Below are 22314 nucleotides of genomic sequence, written 5' to 3' on the forward strand. Positions count from 1 at the left end.
CAGAAAAGTGACCAGGATAGATTAGCAAAGTCTGAAATATTAATGACAATGGGTAAGTAGGAGGAGGATAAATACCTCTGCCTGGCCATCCGTTAGCAAGAAGATAAGGGGAAAATCATGCAGAAGTGAGATGATTTAATCAGACCACTAATGAGTGGGCAATCTAGCTGTTACTCTTATATCCAGTTACTCTTTATCATTCTTAAAGAAAAAAATGAAACTTCAGAAGTTTTCAAAACATCCCAAAATCAGAGTGTTCCTCTTTTAAAATTGTCTTGGAAATTTTTCAAGCTCTTGCTCTCAACCAGGTACCATGCCTGCCAAATCTTCCCTTAGTGATATGCCTGGGCATGGAACAACAGGATGTATCAAAATTATCAACCTCATAAGTAAAAAGAAATCTAAGGTTTTATTGCAATATGACCTGGTTTCTGAAACTCAGGACCTTTAGACTTCAGTTCAGCTCTCTATTCCTTGGCATGTACTTCATTCTCTATACCAAACTCTTTTATAGTATGCCTAAACCCACAATACAGCTCTCTGAGGCAACTAAAACCAAATAGATGTTGTTGGGAGATAATACTTAAAAACCTAACATCACAACAACTGTCCAAGGGAAAAAGACCACAGGAAGCTCCACTAAAATGAAACCCAATTCTTGACCGATGCTGCTTCCAATTAAAGCAAAGTAAGTCCACCCTTAAATGTCTTCGATAGGCTCTTGGAAACTGCAACTTAAGCCAAACATATAACAAAACCAATTTTACCAAAGGCTAATTAACATAAATAAGAGTTAGTTCCTATTCCATATTTCTGGTCACAAAAACATCACCAAACTTCTAAATAAAGATCAAGACACTTCTAATATTAAACACTGAAATTAGTATGAGCTATACATACATTGAAGAAAGATTAAGAAAAATAAAGGCCAGGGCCGGGCGTGGTGGCTCACGCCTGTAAACCCAGCACTTTGGGAGGCCGACGTGGGCAGATCACGAGGTCAGGAGATCGAGACCATCCTGGCCAACATGGTGAAACCCCGTCTCTACTAAAAATATAAAAAATTAGCTGGGTATGGTGGCGTACACCTGTAGTCCCAGCTACTCAGGAGGCTGAGGCAGGGAATCGCTTGAATCCAGGAGGTGGAGGCTGCAGTGAGCTGAGGTCGCGCCACTGCACTAGAGCCTGGCAACAGAGCAAGACTCTGTCTCCCGCCCCCGCCAAAAGAAAAAGAAAAAGAAAGGCCAGGTGCGGTGGCTCACACCTGTAACCCCAGCACTTTGGGAGGCTGAGGCAAGAGGATCACCTGAGGTCAGGAGTTCAAGACCAGCCTGGCCAACATGGTAAAACCCCGTCTCTACTAAAAACACAAAAATTAGCTAGGCATGATGGCAGGTGCCTGTAATCCCAGCTACTCGGGAGGCTGAGGCATGAGAATCGCTTGAACCCAGGAGGTGGAGGTTGCAGTGAACCAAGATCATGCCACTGCACTCCAGACTGGGAGACAGCAAGACTCCGTCTCAAAAAAAAAAAAGTAAGATGATTATTTATCCAATTATTCCAGTTCAGGGTTGCAGATGATTGAAGCCCATCGCAACAGTTCAGGGCACAAGGTGGGAACCAAGCCTGGACAACTCAATCACAGGGCACACTCTCACTCAGGCTGAGACAATTTAGATGTGCCAATTAACCTAACATGCACATATTCGGGATGTGGGAAGAAAGCAGAGTACTGGGAAAAAAAACAAACAGACGTGGGGACAACGCTCAAACTCCACACAGAGAGTGACCCCGGCCAGGAACTGGTTTCTTTTTTCTTCATCAATATTATAATCAAACAACATTGTCTGAAGACCCCCTGTACTACTAGTTGAACCATCCTGGGAAGACATGTTTTACCTAAAAATAATGCTCTCACTGTCAAATGCAAACAAATATATCTTAGCCCAGTACTGACTGAGAAACAAATATAATGTTGGTATTATCATTCCCCTTTAATGTTCCCCAATCCAACTTGCAGCCCTTAGGCTTTTTGGGTTGAGTTCCCAACCATTCCTGTGCATCTCCAACTTAACATGTCAACAAGTATCTCTCTATGATCAAGGCACTTACCTTCTTCACTCACTTTTGTGACTTGCATTTTGATCATATCCTCCTCTGTCATGAGGTGACATCCTTTTTACAACTATACCTTGTTTTATTCCATTTCACTTTATTGTGCTTCACAGATACCGCTCTACCAACTGGCCATTCCCGCCTCGGGTCTCCCTATTACCTGAGACACAGCAATACTGAAATTAGGCCACTTAATAACCCTACAACGGCCTCTAAGCGTTCAAGTAAAAGAAGACTCTCACATCTCTCACTTAAAAGCTAAAGGCCAGGTGTGGTGGCTCACGCCTGTAATCCCAGAACTTTGAGGCACCAAGGAGGGCTGACTGCATGAATCCAGGAGTTCGAGACCAGCTTGGCAACACAGAGAGACACCCCCTATCTCTACCAAAAAAAAAAAAAAAAAGAAAGAAAAATTAGCCAGTCCTGCTGGTGGCACGTACCTGTGGTCCTAGCTACTCAGAAGGCTGAGGTGGGAGGATTACTTGGGCAGCAGTGAGCTATGATCATGACACCACACTCCAGCCTGGGTGACAGAACAAAACTCTGTCTCTAAATCAATCAATCGAAAGCTAGAAATGATTAAGCTTAGTGAGGAAAGCACATCGAAAGCTGATATGGGGCCAGGCGCGGTGGCTCATGCCTGTAATCCCAGTACCTTGGGAGGCCGAGGTGGGTGGATCACCTGAGGTCAGGAGTTTGAGACCACCCTGACCAACATGATGAAACCCCGACTCTACCAAAAATACAAAAACTAGCCAGGCGTGGTGGTGGGCGCCTGTAATCCCAGCTACTTGGGAAGCTGAGGCAGAAGAATCTCTTGAACCCAGGAGGCGAAGGTTGCGGTGAGCTGAGATCGCACCATTGCACTCCAGCCTGGGCGACAGAGCAAGACTCCGGCTCAAAAAATAAAAAGAGCTGAGATGGACCAAGAGCTAGGCCTCTTGCACCAAACACTTACCCAAGCTGTGACTGCAAAGAAAAAGTTCTTGAAGGAAATTAAAAGTGCTCCTCCAGTGAACACACAAATAAGAAAGCAAACAGCTTTATTGCTGATATGAAGAAAGTTTCAGTGGTCTAGACAGAAGATCAAACGAACCACAACATTCCTTTAAGCCAAAGCCTACTGCGGAGCAATGCCCTAACTCTCAATTCTATGAAGGCTGAGAGAGGTGAGGGGGCTGCAGAAGAAAAGTTGGTTCATGAGGTTTAAGCAAAGAAGCCATCTCCATAACATAAAAGTATAAGGTGAAGTAGCAAGTGCTAAGGTAGAAGCTGCAGCAAGTTTTATCCCGAAGATCTAGCTAGGGTAATTGATGCAACTGGCTACATTAAACAACAGAATTTCAGCGCAGACAAAATGGACTTTTACTGGAAGAAGATGCCGTCAAGGACTTTCATAGCTACAGAGGAGAAGTCAATGCCTGTGGAAGCCGATGCTCATTTACCATTCCAAAAATTCTAGGGCCCTTAAGAATTATACTAAATCTACTCTGCCTGTGCTCTATAAATGGAACAAAGCTTGGATGACAGCACATCTGTTTACAGCGTGGTTGACTATTTAAGCTCACTGCTGAGACCTATTGCTCAGAAAAAAAAGATTCCTTTCAAAATATTACTGCTCACTAACAATACACCTGGTCATCCAAAAACTGATGGAGGCCGGGAGCAGTGGCTCACGCCTGTAATCCCAACACCTTGGGAGGCCGAGACAGGTGGATAACCCGAGGTCAGGAGTTCGAGACCAGCCTGGCCAACATAGTGAAACTCAGTCTCCACTAAAATTACAAAAATTAGCTCAGCGTGGTGGCAGGCACCTGTAATCCCAGCTACTCAGGAGGCTGAGGCAGGAGAATCGCTTAAACCCAGGAGGCAGAGGTTGCAGTGAGCCAAGATTGCACCACTGCACTCCAGCCTGGGTAGCACAGTGAGACTCCGTCTCAAAAAACAAAACAAAAAACATTAATCTGCTTGCACAACTCCATCTGAGTTTTGTTTTGTTTTGTGACAGTCTCGCTCTGTCGCCCAGGCCGGAGTGCAGTGGTGCCATCTCAGGTCACTGCAACCTCCGCCTTCTGGGTTCAAGCGATTCTCATGCCTCAGCCTCCCGAGTAGCTGGGATGGCAGGCATGTGCCACCACGCCCAGCTAATTTTTGTAATTTTAGTAAAGACAAGGTTTCGCCACGTTGGCCAGACTGGTCTCAAACTCTTGACTTCAAGTAATCCGCCCGCCTCAGCCTCCCAAAGTGTTGGGATTACAGGCGTAAGCCATCGCGCCCAGCCGAGATTAGTATTTTAACACCTGCTAACACAATATCCATTCTGCAGCCCACGGATCAAAGAGTAATTTCAACATTCAAGTCTTATTATTGAAGAAAATACATGGCCAGGCACAGTGGCTCATGCCTATAATCCCAGCACTTTGGGAGGCCAAGGCGGAAGGCTCACCTGAGGTCAGGAGTTCGAGACCATCCTGGCCAAAATAATGAAACCCCATCTCTACTAAAAACACAAAAATTAGCCGGGCTTGGTGGTGCACGCCTGTAGTCCCAGCTACTCTAGAGGCCAAAGCATGAGGTTGCAGTGATCCAAGATCACACCACTGCACTCCAGCCTAGGTGACAGAGTGAGACTCTGTCTCAAAACTAAAAACACTTCATAAGGACACAGCTGCCATAGACAGGGATTCCTCAGACAGATCTGAGTAAATTGAAAACTTTCTAGACAGGACTCACCATTTTAAATACCATTAAGAATATTCATGGCAGGCCGGGCGCAGTGGCTCATGCCTGTAACCCTAGCACTTTGGGAGGCCGAGGCAGGCGGATCACAAGGTCATGAGTTTAAGACCAGCCGGGCCAACATGGTGAAACCCTGTCTCTACTAAAAAAATACAAAAATTAGCCGGGCATGGTGGTGTGGGCCTGAAATCCCAGCTACTCGGAAAGCTGAGGCAGGAGAATCACTTGAATCTGGGAGGCGGAGGTTGCAGTGAGCCGAGATCGCGCCACTGCACTCCAGCCTGGGTGACAGAAAGACTTTGTCTCAGAAAAAAAAAAAGGAAAAAAAAAAAATATTCATGGCCAGGCACAGTGCCTCATGCCTGTAATTCCAGCAATTTGGGAGGCCAAGGTGGGAGGACTGCTTTAGCTCAGGACTTCAAAACCAGCCTGGGCAACATGGCAAAACCCTGTCTCTACAAAAAATACAAAAATTAGCTGGGTGTGGTGGCACATGCTCACAGTCCCAACTACTTGGGAGGCTGAGGTGGGAGGATCACTTGAGCCTGGGAGATCAGGGCTGCAGTGAGCCAAGATCGTGCTATTGCACTCGAGTCTGGGCAACAGAGTAAGACCCTGTCTCAAAAACAAACAAAAAAAGCCATTCAAAATTCATGGGAGGAGGTCAAAATATAAACATTAACAGGAGTCTGAAGTTGATTCCAATCCTCCTGGATGATTTTGAGGGGTTTGAGACTTCAGTGGAAGAAGTAACTGTAGATGTGGTAGAAATAGCAACAGGACTGTAATTAGAAGCGGAGCCTGAGATGTGACTGGATTGCTGCAATCTCATGATAAAACTTTAACAGATGAGGAGCTGCTTCTTATGGAAGGCAAAGAAAGTCGTTTCTTGAAATGGAACCTACTCCCAGTGAAAATGCTATGAACATTAGAATATTATATAAACTTAGTTCATAAAATAGTGGCAGGATTTGAGAGGACAAACTCCAGTTTTGAAAGAAGCTCTACTCTGGGTAAAACGCTATCAAACAGAAAAGCATGCTACAGAGAAATCTTTCATGAAAGGAAGAGTCAACCGAAGCAACAAACTTCACTGCTGTCTTATTTTAAGAAATTGCCAGCCAGGCACAGTGGCTCACACCAGTAATCCCAGCACTTTGGGAGGCTAGGGCGAGAGAATCACTTCAGCCCAGGAGTTTGAGACCTCAAGATCAGTCTGGGCAACACAGGAGACCCTGTCTATACAAAAAACACAAAAATTAGCTGGGTGTGGTGGCACGTGTCTGTAGTCCCAGCTACTTGGGAGGCTGAAGTAGGAGGATGGCTTGAACCTGGGAGGCAGAGGTTGCAATCAGCCAAGATCACAACACTGTACTCCAGCCTGGGTGACAGAATGTGGGGGGAAAAAAAAAAACAGGCCAGATGCGGTGGCTCACGCCTGTAATCCCAGCACTTTGGGAGACGGAGGTGGGTGGATCACTTGAGGTCAGGAGTTCGAGACCAGCCTGGCCAACATGGCGAAACCCCATCTCTACTGAAAATACAAAAATTAGCTGGGTGTGGTGGTGGGGGCCTGCAATCCCAGCTACTTAGGAAGCTGAGGCAGCAGAATCACTTGAGCCCAGGAGGCGGAGGTTGCAGTGAGCTGAGATGGTGCCACTGCACTCCAGCCTGAGCAACAGGAGCAAAACTCCACCTCAAAAAACAAAAACAAAAACAAAAAAAAAGCCACACACAGAAATTGCCAAAGCCACCCCAAACTTCAGCAACTACCACCCTAATCAGTCAGCAGCCATCATCATCAAGTCAAGGCCCTCAAGCAGCAAAAGGTTATGACTTGCTGAAAGTTCAGATGTTAATTCGCATTTTTACCAATAAGGTATTTTAAAATTACAATAAGCACATTTTTTAGACATAATGCTGTTGCACACTTAATAGGCTACACTACAGTATAAACATAACTTCTATTTGCACTGAGAAACCAACAAATTTGTGTGACTCTCTTTATTATAATGTTAGCTTTATTGTATTTTGCCCTAGTGGCAGCACTATCACAAGCATTTTATGTTCCAGTAGTGCTCAGGTATTTATTGAGGTTAGTTCTAGGTTTCTTCATTTAAATGAGCTAAGGTTTGTAAGATGTTATATTTTAAATGATGATGAGAGATACAGAGAAGGGAAGAAGATTAATAAAAATAAATGGATGGATGAGGGAAAGGGGGCTAGAATTTATTTACTAACAGACAACTTGGTTTTTATGTTTACACAGATGGACCTTAGGACTTATGCTATTATCATCACATAGCTAAAAAGCATTTCTAGCCTTAAGAAGGCTTACACTCTCCAAAACAAAACCAATCTAAAATTGACAATTTCACAAGAAGAAAAACAGCACTGGTGTGGAAATTAAAAGACCTATGTCTGTGTACTGGCCACTTGCTGCCTACTAGCTGGTGGCCCTGGGCCAGTCACTCTACTAAGCCACTCCAGCAATGATGTATACTGAACACATTCCAAAGGGGTCTCTGGTGGTTTGGTGGGGAAGTCCTACACTTCACTACTTGAAGATGCAATAAATGAATGAATACAAGGGAAGGCAAAGTGACTAGAGAGAACAGAAGGTTCAATAGCCTCTATTTAAACTCATCTAAGGTTTTTATATAGTCATGCAGGAAAGGACTACACTTAGTGCCTGAAACCTTATTACTTACATTCTAAACCCTTACATAGCTGGGTACCAGCTGGTCACATTTACTGGCAGGCTACTGAATAGTCTTCACTACTATAATACAAGAATGAATAACATAGCTCTACTTCCCCAACTCTGATTAATGCCAAGTTTGACGTTTGAGGGTATGTCTGTCTTAAGAGGAAGCCGCTTTTCAAAGTGCCTACTAGAAAACCACGCTTCCTAAAAGACTTAGGCTTAGAAGTGGCTGCACACTGCTCTCCTTAAAGATCTGTACACAAGGACACATTTTCAAATTGGCAGAAGAGCCACTTTTCCTTCAAAAACAAAAATATTTTTCTATTTGGTATCTAATACAATATAATCTTTGAAACAGGGGCCAGATCATAATATAGTTGTAGTATAACTAGAGAAAAATGAAGGCACAGCAACTGGTATAAATAATGGAAGTGATGGGAAGGCATGAACAGAACATTTGAAAACTTTTTTCTGTGGAATAGAAAATGATATGTAACATCTTACTTCACACATTCTTACTCATCCTTTCAATGCTCAAACTTAAACCATCTCTGCATATATGACAGCAATAAAACACTATCAGTATTTTGTATGATGAAGAAAAAGGATCAAGTATTTAGTGAAGTATTCTAAAGCAAGGGTCTAAAAACTACAGCTCATAGGCCACATCTGGCCTACAGCCTGTTTTTAGAAAGTTTCACTGGAAGACATCAACCCTAATTATTTATTTATTTATTCATTTATTTTTAGACGGAGCCTTAGTCTGTCATCCAGGCTGGAGTACAATGGCACAATCTCGGCTCACTGCAACCTCCACCTCCCGGGTTCAAGCGATTCTCCCACCTCTGACTCCCAAGTAGCTGGGATTACAGGCACCCGCCATCACACCCAGCTAATTTTTGTATTTTTGAAGAGACGGGTTTCACCATGTTGACCAGGTTGATCTTGAACTCCTGACCTTAAGTGATCTGCTCACCTCGGCCTCCCAAAATGCTGGGATTACAGGCATGAGCCACCATGTCCGGCCCCTAATTAGTTTATATTGTCTATTCATGCTAAACAGTAGAGTTGAGTTACAACAAAAATTATACAGCCACAAAGCCTAAAATATCTGGCCCTTTAAGGAAAAAGGTTCAACCAGGCATGGTAGCTCACGCCTCTAATCCCAGCACTCTGGGAGGCCAAGGCAGGAGGATCACTTGAACCCAGGAGTTCGAGATCAGCCTGGGCAACATAGTGAGACCCCCATCTCAACAGAAAATAAAAAATAAAAAATTAGCCAGGTGTGGTGGCCCACACCTGTAGTCCCAGCTACTCAAGAGGCTGAGGCGGGAGGACTGCTTGAGCCTGGGAGGTCAAGCCTGCAGTGAACCATGATTACACCACTGCACTCCAGCCTGAGCGGGAGCAGCAGAGCAAGATCAAAAAAAAAAAAAGAAAAGAAAAGAAAAAGTTTCAGATAATATTCTGATCTTGTTTTAAAGCACTGTTAGGTGTTTTATTTATCCCTGATTTACTGATGGGGAAACTGATACCAGAAGTTGAGAAGCTGGTCCTAGATCACACAACTGTTACTTAGCTCCCCTGCCTCCCTCACCTGTTCATCCTCAATTAGAAGTAAGCTGGGCCGGACCCCCTCTGCCCCACAGAATTATCTGTTAGTCTCTCTGACCCTCCAGCCTAACAAGTAAATAAATCCTTGTAGGAAGAATGGTGAGTAACTGGTTTTTCAGGCCTCAATCCCGAAAAGGAATTGTGACATGAGCTAGAGACAGAAAGAGTGCTTGTAGCCTAAGTTAAGTTGTATTCTAAAACAAAGCATCATTTTCTTACTGGGTCCCTTCTGAGATTCACAAACAGCCTCTTGCCCAGTTTCTGGCAGTATCCTGTGTTTGTGTGTCCAGCAGAGGTAAGAAGTGTGATTCTGAAGAATGTTTCACAGATGCCAACTTACGGGCTTTAGAGTTCATAAAATACATGCCACATACATCATCCTCAATTGATCTCTACTTAGCTCAGTGATAAATTTACCAATATTATTCCAATTTTATAGATAAGGCTGAGGGTTGGATATCAAGTTACTTGCTCAAGATCACAATACAATAAATGATAAGAGTCAAAATGCAAAAGCTCTAAAATTCTGTCTTGATTTATTATAACTTGCTCATTCCCACTTTTTGCACTGTTTAAGCTCTGTCACTCTTTTTTCTTTTCTGTTTTATCCTTCCCCTTTGCATGTCTCTAGGCAGGTTAGCAGCACCTATGAATACTCAGCTGCAAACAGTTGGGGGCACTAAAGCACAAGGTAAATACATAAATAAATAAAATGTATTGGACCTGGGGGTTCTTAGCTCTCTGGTGAACTGTGATCTTGAGCAAATCTCTTAACTTCTTAGAAACTTCTCTATTCATCTACAGCAACATCCCACAGCGCAGTTGAAACACACAAATGGCAAAAGACATGTTAGAAGGCCTCAAAAAATAGCAAGCTTCATACAAATGCCAGATGGTGTCATATCATCATGACTGCTCGAAGCTAGACAAGACACCAACTACTGGTCTGAAGAGTCCCAGATACAGTACCGAGCCTAAAGACCAACTAGCTTCTTTTTCTCTATAATTTAGACTACTTACTTTGCTTTTAACATACTTCTTTAAAAAGCCTAGTTTCAGATGCATGGAAATACATATTAAAATAGAGAAAGATGTTCTCCTATCTCTTTTACAAACATGAAATAATTTTTAAGCCCTTTAAACTATTAAATTTGGAACAAATGTACTAGTTCCAAAAAAGCGAAGAATTCAAGCTGAAAATGGGAACGCTCCAAATATAAATCCTTGGGTGTGTCAATGATCAATAGCTATACTAGGTTTTCTCTCCACACTAATCCAAAAACATTTAAATTCTTTTTTTAATTAATTAATTATTTATTTATATATATTTTTTGAGATGGAATCTCACTCTGTCACCCAGGCTGGAATGCAGTAGCATGATCTTGAATCACTGCAAGCTCCGCCTCCCGGGTCCACACCATTCTCCTGCCTCAGCCTCCCGAGTAGCTGGGACCACAGGTGCCCACCACCACGCCTGGCTAATTTTTTTGTATTTTTAGTAGAGATGGGGTTTCACCATGTTAGCCAGGATGGTCTCGATCTCCTGACCTCGTGATCCGCCCACCTCGGCCTCCCAAAGTGCTGGGATTACAGGCATGAGCCACCACGCCCAGCCTTAAATTCTTAGAATATGTCTCCTTGGGCTGGGAATGGTGGCTCATGCCTGTAATCTCAGCACTTTGGGAGGCCGAAGCAGGAGGATCGCTTGAGCCCAGGAGTTCAAGATCAGCCTGGGAAACATAGAAAGACCTCGTCTCTACAAAAAAGAAAAAAGAAAAAAAAAAAATTAGCCTGTGTGGTGGCACGCACCTGTAGCTCCCGCTACTCAGGAGGCTGGGGCAGGAGGATCACTTGAGCCAAGGAGTTGGGAGACTGCAATGAGCCATGATTGCACTACTGCACTTCAGCCTGGGCAACAGAGTGAGACCCTGTATCAAAAAAAAACCCAAAAAAACCCACAACCACCACCATCTCCTTGGACACCTAAGACTTCCACAAGCTAGGAGTACATGCCTGTTTTGTCTTGTGAAAGGAATCTTGTTTATGTTAGAGGGTAGAGGAAACCTGGAGTCCAGGCAGCTCCCCACTCAACCTGGCCCCACCGTCCAAGCAAAAGATTCTGTTTGGAGCTCTAAAGAGAGCTCCACCCACTTCCATCTATATCCAACATCCTGAAGTGAACATGAAGGAAACATGTTCTGGAAAGTTGGAATTTCTCAGACTATCTCATGGATTGAAACCAATGTTTAAGGCTCTTCTGCAATAGCACTGATAAGAAGCTTGCCTTTACAGTACAAATGTAAAGAAATTAAACACTGTCTACACATTCACTAATCAGTGATGACTAAATTTTTTTTCTCCCCAAGAAACCATTCCTGGCACACAATCAAATCTATTTCTCTAATTAGCATATTCACTTGCTTCAGACTTGTGTAACATATTCTCTTTTTTTAGGGGGCATATTATTTTTTAAGCTTAAATTTTTCATGCTCCTATTTTTTCCCCAGTTTATAAGACAAACATAATCATTTTGTTTCTGATACACCCTCAAGGCAAACGTGCCTCGCACATAGTGGGGATTCAATACACATCTACTGAATGAACAAACACAGGTTCCTCAAGAACTTAAAAAAAAATTTTTTTAAAATAAGTGTCTTGCTCTGTTGCCCAGGCTGGAGTGCAGTGGCGTAATCATGGCTCACTGAAGCTTCAACCTCCTGGGTTCAAGCGATCCTCCCCTGCTCGGCCTCCTGAGTAGCGCGGACTACAGGTGCTTGCCACTATACCTGGCTAATTTTTTAAATTTTTTGTAAAGACAGGGTCTTGCTATCTTGCCCAGGCTGGTCTCGAACTCCTCGGCTCAAGTGATCCTCTCACTTTGGCCTGCCAAAGTGCTGGGATTACAGATGTGAGCCACCATGCCTGGACAAGAACTATTTTAAGACCCCAAGTATCCTTGGCCTCATTCTAGGTACTTTTCTTTGAAATGGGAAAATTCCTTCTTAAGTATCTGTGCTCAGTTGTGCAGTAACCTTTGTGCAGTAATCCAATGGAAGAGCCACAAGAGTGGGGATGGAGAAAAACTTGTTCTGCTTTGGAAAATGTAGCACAAATGTAGACAATTATCTAATCATCGGCTCCACTGAAAAATGGGAGATTGTGCTGGTGACTTAATACATCTAAAAACCAGGGGGGTGGTGGGACAGGGGAAGGCAGAAAATTGTCAATTAAAAACCTAGAGGGCATTATAAGAATGTCAATATGAGCTTGGCTGTATTGATTATTGATTCGGCTGTCTAGATTCTGCTGATTCAGATACACTGTGAATTCTTCCCTCTGCTTAGTGTCTTTTATCATTGATTTAAATGTTTAAAAGAGGAGAAGAAAGAAAGGAAAACGACATGAAATGAGACAAATCTTCCAAGCCAACCAAACCCTAAATCTCTTAACTTCATGTATACAGCTGTCAGGAACTGAGAACATAAAGACCACTTCAAAGAGTGCAAAGTGACTGAGATAGTTATGCTAATCCCTTACATTTGTAAATACTTTACACTTTTTAAAGTAGTTTCACATTATTTTATGTGTTTCTCACCATAAACACATAAGATAAGCAACACATCTGACAGATAAAGATACTTTATCCAGGTAGACTGAGGAACTTGGCAGAAGTCACCAGGACAAGTATATGCCACAGCTGAAATTAAAATTCATGTCTTCTGATTCTCAGTTCTGTGCTCTTTCGTTAAATCTTCTCCTTCTACTTTAGAATTGATAACAACAGAAAACCCAAAACTAAAGAAGCTATAGCTTTTCTCAGCCTGGAACACAAATCCACCACGCCTTTTTAACTTTTGTTTTCCTGATCACTCTCCTGAAAAAAGTACTCCAAAAAAATCAAGATACCAGATTCTTAAACATTTCAAAGTAGAAAGCTTAAACAAGAAAGCTTAAGGTTTTCAAGCTTGTTAAACTGCAGTTGCATCAAAGGAGTGGGACTAGGCCATCTAGTTACCAAACAAGAGTGGAGACAGAAAGGATCAAGTTCACTTTCTGGGGGCCTGGTGATGGGAAGTCACTCTATCCTTTCTCTATAATTCAGGAGAAGAGCCTTAGCCCAGCCCCCTATATTGAAGATGTTTTCATAGCTGCCCACTTATAGGAGGAATCACCTGGCTAAATTCTATGCAGTTTCAAAATTATAGCTATCGCTACATTGTGAACACGGTGATAATGTTATCTTAATTATCCAGCCATTCCTCCAAGAAATCAGAATTCCTTTGTTCCACCTCACTAGGGGTAAGCAAGGATTATAAATCATAGCTAGGAAATTTAAAGCAACTGATTATTTAAGAACACCATGGGCCAGGCGCCGTGGCTCACGCCTGTAATACCAGCGCTTTGGGAGGCCGAGGCGGGCGGATCACAAGGTCAGAAGATCAAGACCATCTGGCCAACATGGTGAAACCCCATCTCTACTAAAAATACAAAAATTAGCTGGGCGTGGTGGTGCGCATCTGTAGTCCCAGCTACTTAGGAGGCTGAGGCAGGAGAATCGCTTGAACCTGGGAGGCGGAGGTTGCAGTGAGCCAAGATCGTGCCACTGCACTCCAGCCTGGCGACAGAGCAAGACTCTGTCTCAAAAAAAAAAAAGAACACCATGATTCATCTAAAAATATCGATCTCTATGTTTCAAGATAAGAACCCAAATATGGGAGCTGCCTCAATACATACCACAAAGTATGTATTTGCACAGCTAAGGAATACCATAGAACACCTAATACAATTCTAACCACGTATCTATTTGGAAAAAATCCTTCAATTACTTACCTGACCTTAGTGAATTTAGGATTCATTAAAGACAATTTCCAAAATACTGATAGTGCTCAATTGTATCTATCTACTTGTACCATGCTTTGTTCCAAAAAGTGACCGTGTTCACCTATTTTAACAAACACTTTAAAGGTAATTCAATTTGACTGTATGTTTGCCCCCTTTACGATTAGCCTGTTAAGTAGTCTACAATATGAGAGTTGATGAGAACTCTGGGAAAGTTCTGTGCCTTTCAGGGGAGAAACAAGTATAGGAAAAGAGAAGGTAGGAGGAAGAATTAGTCCCCGAAGATGGACACAGCTATAGAGTGTTTTTCATATATGGTAAGAAAGTACAGTATAAAGAGCAAAAGGCTTTGTCACTAGGCTCTGCCTTCTATTTTCTCACCCTCAAAATGGGGGATGATAATCGTCTGTCCTACTTACATTAGGTAGATACTAAATAAAAGAATGAGTATGAAATCACTTCACTAACTATAAAGTACTATTCATATAAACACTGCATTCTATTACATTGCTTAACCACCTTCAAGGGGAGCTTCATGGGCATCTGGCCAATGAATTTCCAAGAGGAAAACAATCATGGAGTTTAGATTATAAATAATGAGGTAAAATGGCTGGAAATTTACCACTATTTCTCTAGTGAAAAGTTTCTTATTGCCTTTATTTTAGATTGAGGATAATTACAACATACGTAGCCTAGAAACTAAATACACGTGTCTTATATTAAAAATTCTGCTAAATCCTACAGATGAGGCTAGTCTCATTCCTGGTAATTAATTGTGTGTGCTGCTCATTGGTGCTACAATGATCATGTGGGCTATAAATTACTTGCTCAGCAAATGCTGCCAAATTCCTACGTATGTCTTTTTGGTCAGCTTCATGCAGGATGCTGCCATTTGAGATTTTACAAAGCTAAAATCAGTAAGATTATGCCCAATGCAACTCAGAAAATAAAATCTAGTCTTTGTACTAAATGGAGATATGGTATATGTACTAATCTCAAGGAAATATTTGTACATCTTTAAAGCAAGTGAAGGTCACCAGATTCTAAGTAAGTATTTCTAGTTTTTTACTTATCAAGGCACACACAGAATGTGTTAATATTAGCTTTTCGAATATTTAACCTATGAGCTGATAACGATGTCCTCATTTAGTTGAACTCGTCACAAGACCATGTATTACATATGGTGGTCCAAGTACTGCGAGGAAGATGTAGGCTAACAATGAAACCTTTACCTTGTTGTACACGCCTGGATTAAGGGGAGTTACAGATATTCTCTATTTTTAGTAAACTAATACTAAAAAAACGAGCAAGTAACTTTTTGGAATAAAGAATATTAATTCTTACATGGGAACCGCACACTCAGAAAACAGGGGTGTGCAACCAAAAAAAGCTTAGAGAACACTGACCTAGAGGACTCTACCATGCTCATTTCTGGATTTCTCAACTTCAGAGTCAGACATTTTTGGGCTTCCATCTTTGACATGTAGCACTAGTCTTCTGTCAGTTCTCTTTCTTGATTCTCTCCTGTTTGTCCCCTAGGTTCGGCTATAATCTCTATGAGCCTAAATTCCAAATATACATTACCAATTCTGATATTTCTCCAAAGCTTCAGTCCTTCATGTACAAGCTGCCTGGCTGGACATCTACAACCAGAAAGCTACCCAGAACTGAAATTCCACGTGCCCCAAATCAAATCTATCTTCTTTTCCCCCCAGACTTGCTCTTCCTAAATTTCTGTTTCTATCCTCCAGTCACCCAGACTGGATAGAAATCTCAGTATCATTTTGCACTTTTTCTCCTCTGTTCCTCAATTCTAATCAGCTGCTAAATTCTATAGTAACGGTGTCCAACAGTGTCCATCTCCTGACCTTTCTTCATACTACCACTATCTCTGTTCAGACCCTCATTACCTCCATGCAATAAAAACGATGATGATGATAGCCAATGCTCATTAGGAGTTACTGTGTGCCACGTACAATTCTAAGCCCTTTACGTTACTACCTATTTTAAACCTCCTAATAATCCTATAAGGGTTGTGAACCTAAGATGTATAATAAATCTTATAGAAGTGCAGCTCTCATAATGCCACATCACTGTACTACCCCAGATTTTCAATGGTCACCAACGTCAAGCAGAGACTGTTCAAATTTCTTAGCCTAGCAAACAAGGCCCTTCAACATCTGACCCAACTTACTTCTCCATACTTCTTTCTTTTACCACTCCTTCCTGTCCTTAACTCATCTCCTTATGCTCTAAGCAGTTGACCATTTACTGCTCTCCTTAACCCAAGATGTACTTTTTGAATCATGATCTTGCTTGTTGCTCCCAATGCCTGGAATGCCCTTGTCCCTACCTCCCTGAGTCTACACCCAGTTAAACAGCTTGCCTTCATTCCTAAGCCAACGTCTCCCCTCCTCTGAATTCCATGTATTTTGCTTGTTCTCTCCATATCAGTTTCTAATACTTGATAAACATCATCCGTCTCAGAGTAAAATTTTATTTGTATACATTTTTAAAGTCTCCACAAAAAAGACATGCATGTGTGGTGAACTGGTGAAAGGAAGTGTAAAAAGCATCCAACTTTAGCATTTTCTTGAAGATAAGAACTATATAGCTTAGGTAGACAGAAGAAAATTTCATTTTATCTGGATATTTTCAATCAAGCAGGTCTTCCCTTTAGTTTTCTATGTAATTGAAGCTATGGGAACAGACCAAAACGGTAGTACTTCCAAGAAGAAAGGATAACCAAGTGAATTAGCACTGCTATTTGCTGTGGTTATTTTAGTCTTCTTTCTTTGAACTAAGGAACACAAGGTCACAATGTTATGCCACTTTAAAGTTAAACATTTACTATGTTTTTTTTTTCTTTAGTTCTTCCTTTATACTGGAATTTACCTTCATTCCTTATCCTTCGATTGCCCATTTTCACTGCAGGTGCTAGACTGTAATTTAATTTAGAATAAATACTGTAAGTAGAGAAAAACTTTTGGTCAATTATTGAACAGCGGGGTCTAGCTTTGGGATCCCAAAGGGAGAGACAAGAAGATAAGAGTAAGAATACAAATAGAATCTGACCACGTTATAAAGAGATAGGCCCCCATATTGAGGTAGCAGAACACATTAAAAAAAAAACTAGCCAGGCACAGATGCTCACACCTGTAAATGCCAGTGCTTTGGGAGGCTGAGGTAGAAAGATCCTTTGAGGCCAAGAGTTCGAGACCAGCCAGGGAAAATAATGAGACTCCATTTCTACAAAAAAAAAAAAAAAAAGTTTTTGTTTTTTGTTTTTCTTCTTGAGACAGAATCTCACTCTGCTGCCCAGGCTGGAGTGCAGTGGCACTATCATGGCTCACTGCAACCTCCCAGTTCAAGCAATTCTTGTGCCTCAGCCTCCTGTGTAGCTGGGACTACGCCTGGCTAATTTCTGTATTTTTTTAGTAAACGCTGGGTTTCACCATGTTGGCCAGGCTGGTCTCAAACTCCTGACCTCAAGTGATCCGCCCACCTTGGCCTCTCAAAGTGCTAGGATTACAGGCATGATCCACCACACCCAGCTAAATTATTATTATTATTATCATTTTATTTATTTATTTTTTGAGACACAGAGTCTCACTTTGTTGCACAGGCTGGAGTGCAGTGGTGCCACGTCGGCTCACTGCAAGCTCCGCCTCCCGGGTTCATGCCATTCCCCTGCCTCAGCCTGCCGAGTAGCTGGGACTACAGGCGCCCGCCACCACGCCCGGCTAATTTTTTGTATTTTTAGTAGAGATGAGGTTTACCCATGTTAGCCAGGATGGTCTTGATCTGACCTCGTGATCTCTCTGCCTCGGCCTCCCAAAGTGCTGGGATTACAGGCGTGAGCCACCACACCCGGCCCTCAAAATTTGTTTTTAATTAGCCAGGTCTAGTAGCGTGCATCTGTAGTCCTAGTTACTCGGAGGATGAGGTGGGAGGACTGCTTGAGCCCAGGAGTTTGAGGTTGCAGTGATCTACGATTACACCACTACACTCTAGCCTGGGCGACAGAGCAACACCTTGTCTCCAAAAAAAGGAAAGAAAGCTAAACTTCGGGGAAATGTAGACATGAAATATATTCTATCCAGCTATGTCTATTATAATCTTCAGTCAGTACACTTTAGGACTTAAATATTACATAACTTACATCGTTCAAGCCCTCATTCTTTCAATGGACTATAACTTTTGTCTAAATATATGAAGGTCATCACCTTCAGAAAAATTAAAAATGTTAAAGTATATCATGGTCTATCAAAGAATATAAAGATAAGAACAAAAACTATTCAAACCTAAGCACATACACACATAATACCACTTTGCTGATGGGAAAGAGTAAAGTCAGCACAGTTAAGATATTATTTTGGGTGTCTATAAACAATGATTCCTATTTTAGTCTTGTCAAATGCTTAAGATGACCCTGGAATCTTTGTTTATTAAATACAGGTTAGCTTGTGGACTCACTTTAAGAGCCAGGTCCAAACTTTTTTGGGAATTAGCTTGTTGTTGAAATATAATAACAAAAAAACAAAAACAAAAAACACTAACTGGCTTGCAGGTGATGTGTTTGTATACCCTAACTTCCTCATAATGCACAAAAGTAACCTGGTTCTCTGGAATACCTCACAGGTGAGCATCATTAGCTTCCTAGCTGGTTCTCAGCTTTCTGAATAAGCAACTAACTGGCTGAGGCAAGGTATCTTCAGATCCCAAAGGGACACTAAATCTGCTACACCAGACTTTCAACCAACACACTTCAGGTAAAGACTTCTGAACCTCTTCCATGGCACATTTTCTCTGTTCCTTCTATACCCAAAGAGCAAACCTATACAGAAGTGCCAAAAGGAAAAGAAACATGAAAAATAAAAAGTGAAAACAACCTAGAGGAATAAAAGAAACATGCAACAAATTGAGTGGGAGTCAAATCTCCAAACTTGTACAAGCCTGTTCCTAAAAAGCTGAAAGACTTGGATTAGGGCACCTGAACTTACTGGGCCTCAATTTCCCCACTTTACAAGAAGGGAACTAGACTAGATCCCTAAGTGATTCCCATCAGCCTAATTTAGACGTATTCAAACTCTGTATGCATATATTATCAGTAATGAGGATAGGCAAAAATCATTCCATTCATGAAGACAGCCATGTTCAACTTTTCATACGTTTTTTGGATTACTGAAGCCCCCACAAAAGTATTTAGCCTCTTTAAAAAGGAGACCTCATCTTCTTTTAAAAACAAAAGCCCAAAGTGACCACGATTGCTGTTTTTAAACCTACACATCCCTGGAACTGGAATTTTATTTGGTAAAGTCAGTATCAATTTTGCCAAACCTCACTCTGTCTGAATATGATTCTTTCAATGCACAGATAGGAAGCAAGACACCAATGCTGACTGACCATGCCTGAGAGGAAGTGACTTAATAGGACAGGAAATCAAACATCACAAAATATCAACCCCACCCCTGGGGGGGAAAAAAAGGAAGTCCTAAAAATAGATGACACTGGGCATGCAGACTAGATCAAAAAGAAATCCCCATGAGTTTCCACCAATTATGTTAGAAAGGTATCTCATAGTAGGTATCAATTGTGTGAAATTTATGTTAGATTTTTGATGAGAGATCAATTATTTTTTTTAAAAGTGTTCATCCCACAATTGAGCACAGTGGCTCATGCCTGTAATCCCAGTGCTTGTAATCCCAGCACTTTGGGAGGCCAAGGCGGGAGGATCACTTGAGTCCAGGAGTTTGAGATCAGCCTGGGCAACAAATCAAGACCCCGTCTGTATTTTAAAATAAAATAAAAATAAAAATAAATAAATAAATAAAAATTAGTTGGGCACGGTGGCACATGCCTGTAGTCCCAGCTACTCAGGAGGCTAAAGTAGGAGGATTGCTTGAGCCCAGGAGGTGGAGGCTGCAGTGAGTCATCATCATGCCATGACACTTCAGCCTGGCATACCAGCCTTGGCAACAGAGCGAGACCTCGTCTGCAAAAAAAAAAAAAAAAAAAAAGGCATTAATCCCAACATTTACTTGCTTACTATACAGCAGGCTGTAACTACCTCCCATGCTTGAAAATTGACAGGATAATCACAAAGCAAACAAAAAAAATGGTTCCAGTTTACTTTATAAATATTTGGTATACAAACTAAAAATGTAACCTCTGCTTAGTAAACATCTGCAACCATTACAACTTACCTGCATTGTAATGCAAATCTCATAATGCAAATGGAACAGGCTTCCACATTTTATTCTGAGAGGTTCCTAAATCTAACAAGAGTTTTTTAAAAATCAGCATACCCATTTCATGCTACTCTGAGAGGTCCTTAAATTTTGACAAAGGGGTTAAAATTCTTTCACAGGAATCTTGATGAGTAAAGGATTGGTGGTCTCAACATATGCATTAAATAAATAGGGTCATGTCAGCATAAATAGGAATATGCAGGTGAAGGCAGTTTAAAAAGAAATGTGTCAGGTTTAAACTAACTCCTTTTTACAAATATTAAAATACTGGCATTTTTTTCTTTGATGCCACACCTATCTTCACAAACGTTTCATCCCCCAAACAGTCTGGATTAGTAACAACTAATATTATGTAGCTCTTCACAATTTGCAAAGTACTTTGACACACATGATCTCATTCAAGACTCACCACTAAATAAGACACTATTTTTAGGTTCCATTTTTACATGTGAGGAAGCTAACACTAAATGGCTGACTTGCCCAAACCTACAAAGCTGGTGATAAAGGTGAGTGGGGCTTGAACACAGATCTCTTGACTTTAAATGGTCTGTACCATGCTGCCTCAAATATTGTGATCAGAGTAAATAAATGTCCATATCTCTAGACCCCATCTAAGCCTCCCCCACTTACACACACAGCCACCCATGGCCTAAATTAGAGTTAGCTCTCTAGAAGGTCTTTGCTCTTTCTGGAAGCAAAGTTTTCTTCATTTGTCTAGTAAACATTTATCTGGCTGAAGTGTTAAAACACCATTTGACATACACTAGAAAATAACTTAGTCATCAAAGGTTTTGCACAGGCATGCCCATGTGCATTTTTCCAGGTAGTGGGTCAGATTCTCAAAGAGTCTATGATCCAAAAATGGTGAAGAACCTCGGCTAGAGGCAGTGACTGGGCGTCTTTCCAAGAAGCCAAATCCACAAAGTTCTCAAGTTTATGGTTTACCTCATACTGTACCACACCTTCACGTTTGCCTCCCCCGCTGCAGGCCTTCTCCTAGGGCCAACAGGGTCAAGTCAGCACCTACAACTGTTTTTAAAATCGTATATATAATCTGGAACAACTGATAACATGTAAATAATCAATGACTTAAAAAAATAAATTTAAATCAAAATAACTACCTCTTAAAATGTAATCCTTAACACATACTTCTTCATCTTAGGACTTAAATTCCCAGAATGAACATTTTCTTATTATAAGCATTCTAATTCCCCAAAACTTTCACAAATACAACTACTCTGAACTCCTACAATACTATCCCCTTCACTAAGAACCCTCTAGATTACAAAGAAGACAAGGTAGCATGCAAGGAATTCTGAATCTGTTAGGCAGTTCACTCAGCTATCATACCAAAAGAATTTAGAATTTTTTGCTGGGGGGAGGGAAGTAAAAAGAGTGGGAGAGAGAATGAATGCAGCCCCATTGTCTTATTCCCTGAAAACTCCTAATTTGCATCTATAACATATTCCTACTAACCACTCGACTTGAATATCAGAAGTACAGTCTCTTTTCATCTTAAATAGAGCTTTTCAGTCCAAATCTGTATAAACAAACTTTGTCCTTCAATCTTTCAACTCCCCGGCAGTTTTTCAAGGTCACTTTTGCAAGCAACGACAGAGGCCTGCATCCAGGAACTTTGACTTGCTATATCATTACAACTCCAAGAGCCCCAAATCTAAATCCTATCAGTCCCCTCAGGTAAATCCTTTATTAGAGGGGAAGCTAGGGAAGGCAAATCAACACCCTCGAAACTTCTCTCTAATAGGGCCTGCTCCTTTTCCGTACCCAGAGACTAAGTGCTGCTGGCTCACGGCTCCACACTGAGTCTGCTGCAGAAATGTTCCAATGACCTTCATTCCGTATTTGCAAATAAAAAGAAAACAAAGAATTGCATTTTAAAATCAGGTGTATTATAGATCTTAGTACGTGGGATTGAAGATTTCACTGTTCATAAGAACTGGCTGGTTACTGATTAGCAACCTACATTAGCTTTATATCCCTAAAGAGAAAAAAATACATATATCAAAGGCAAAAGATAGGGTGCCTATA

General features: G+C 41.5%; 1 protein-coding gene across 5 annotated transcripts in view; it reads right to left on the minus strand.

The window, feature by feature from the left end:
- NFYC (nuclear transcription factor Y subunit gamma) overlaps nt 1–22314 on the minus strand; it is a 79848-nt gene that overhangs the window by 38577 nt on the left and 18957 nt on the right.

The sequence above is a fragment of the Pongo abelii genome, chromosome 1, assembly GCF_028885655.2.
Source record: "Pongo abelii isolate AG06213 chromosome 1, NHGRI_mPonAbe1-v2.0_pri, whole genome shotgun sequence".
Taxonomy (NCBI): domain Eukaryota; kingdom Metazoa; phylum Chordata; class Mammalia; order Primates; family Hominidae; genus Pongo; species Pongo abelii.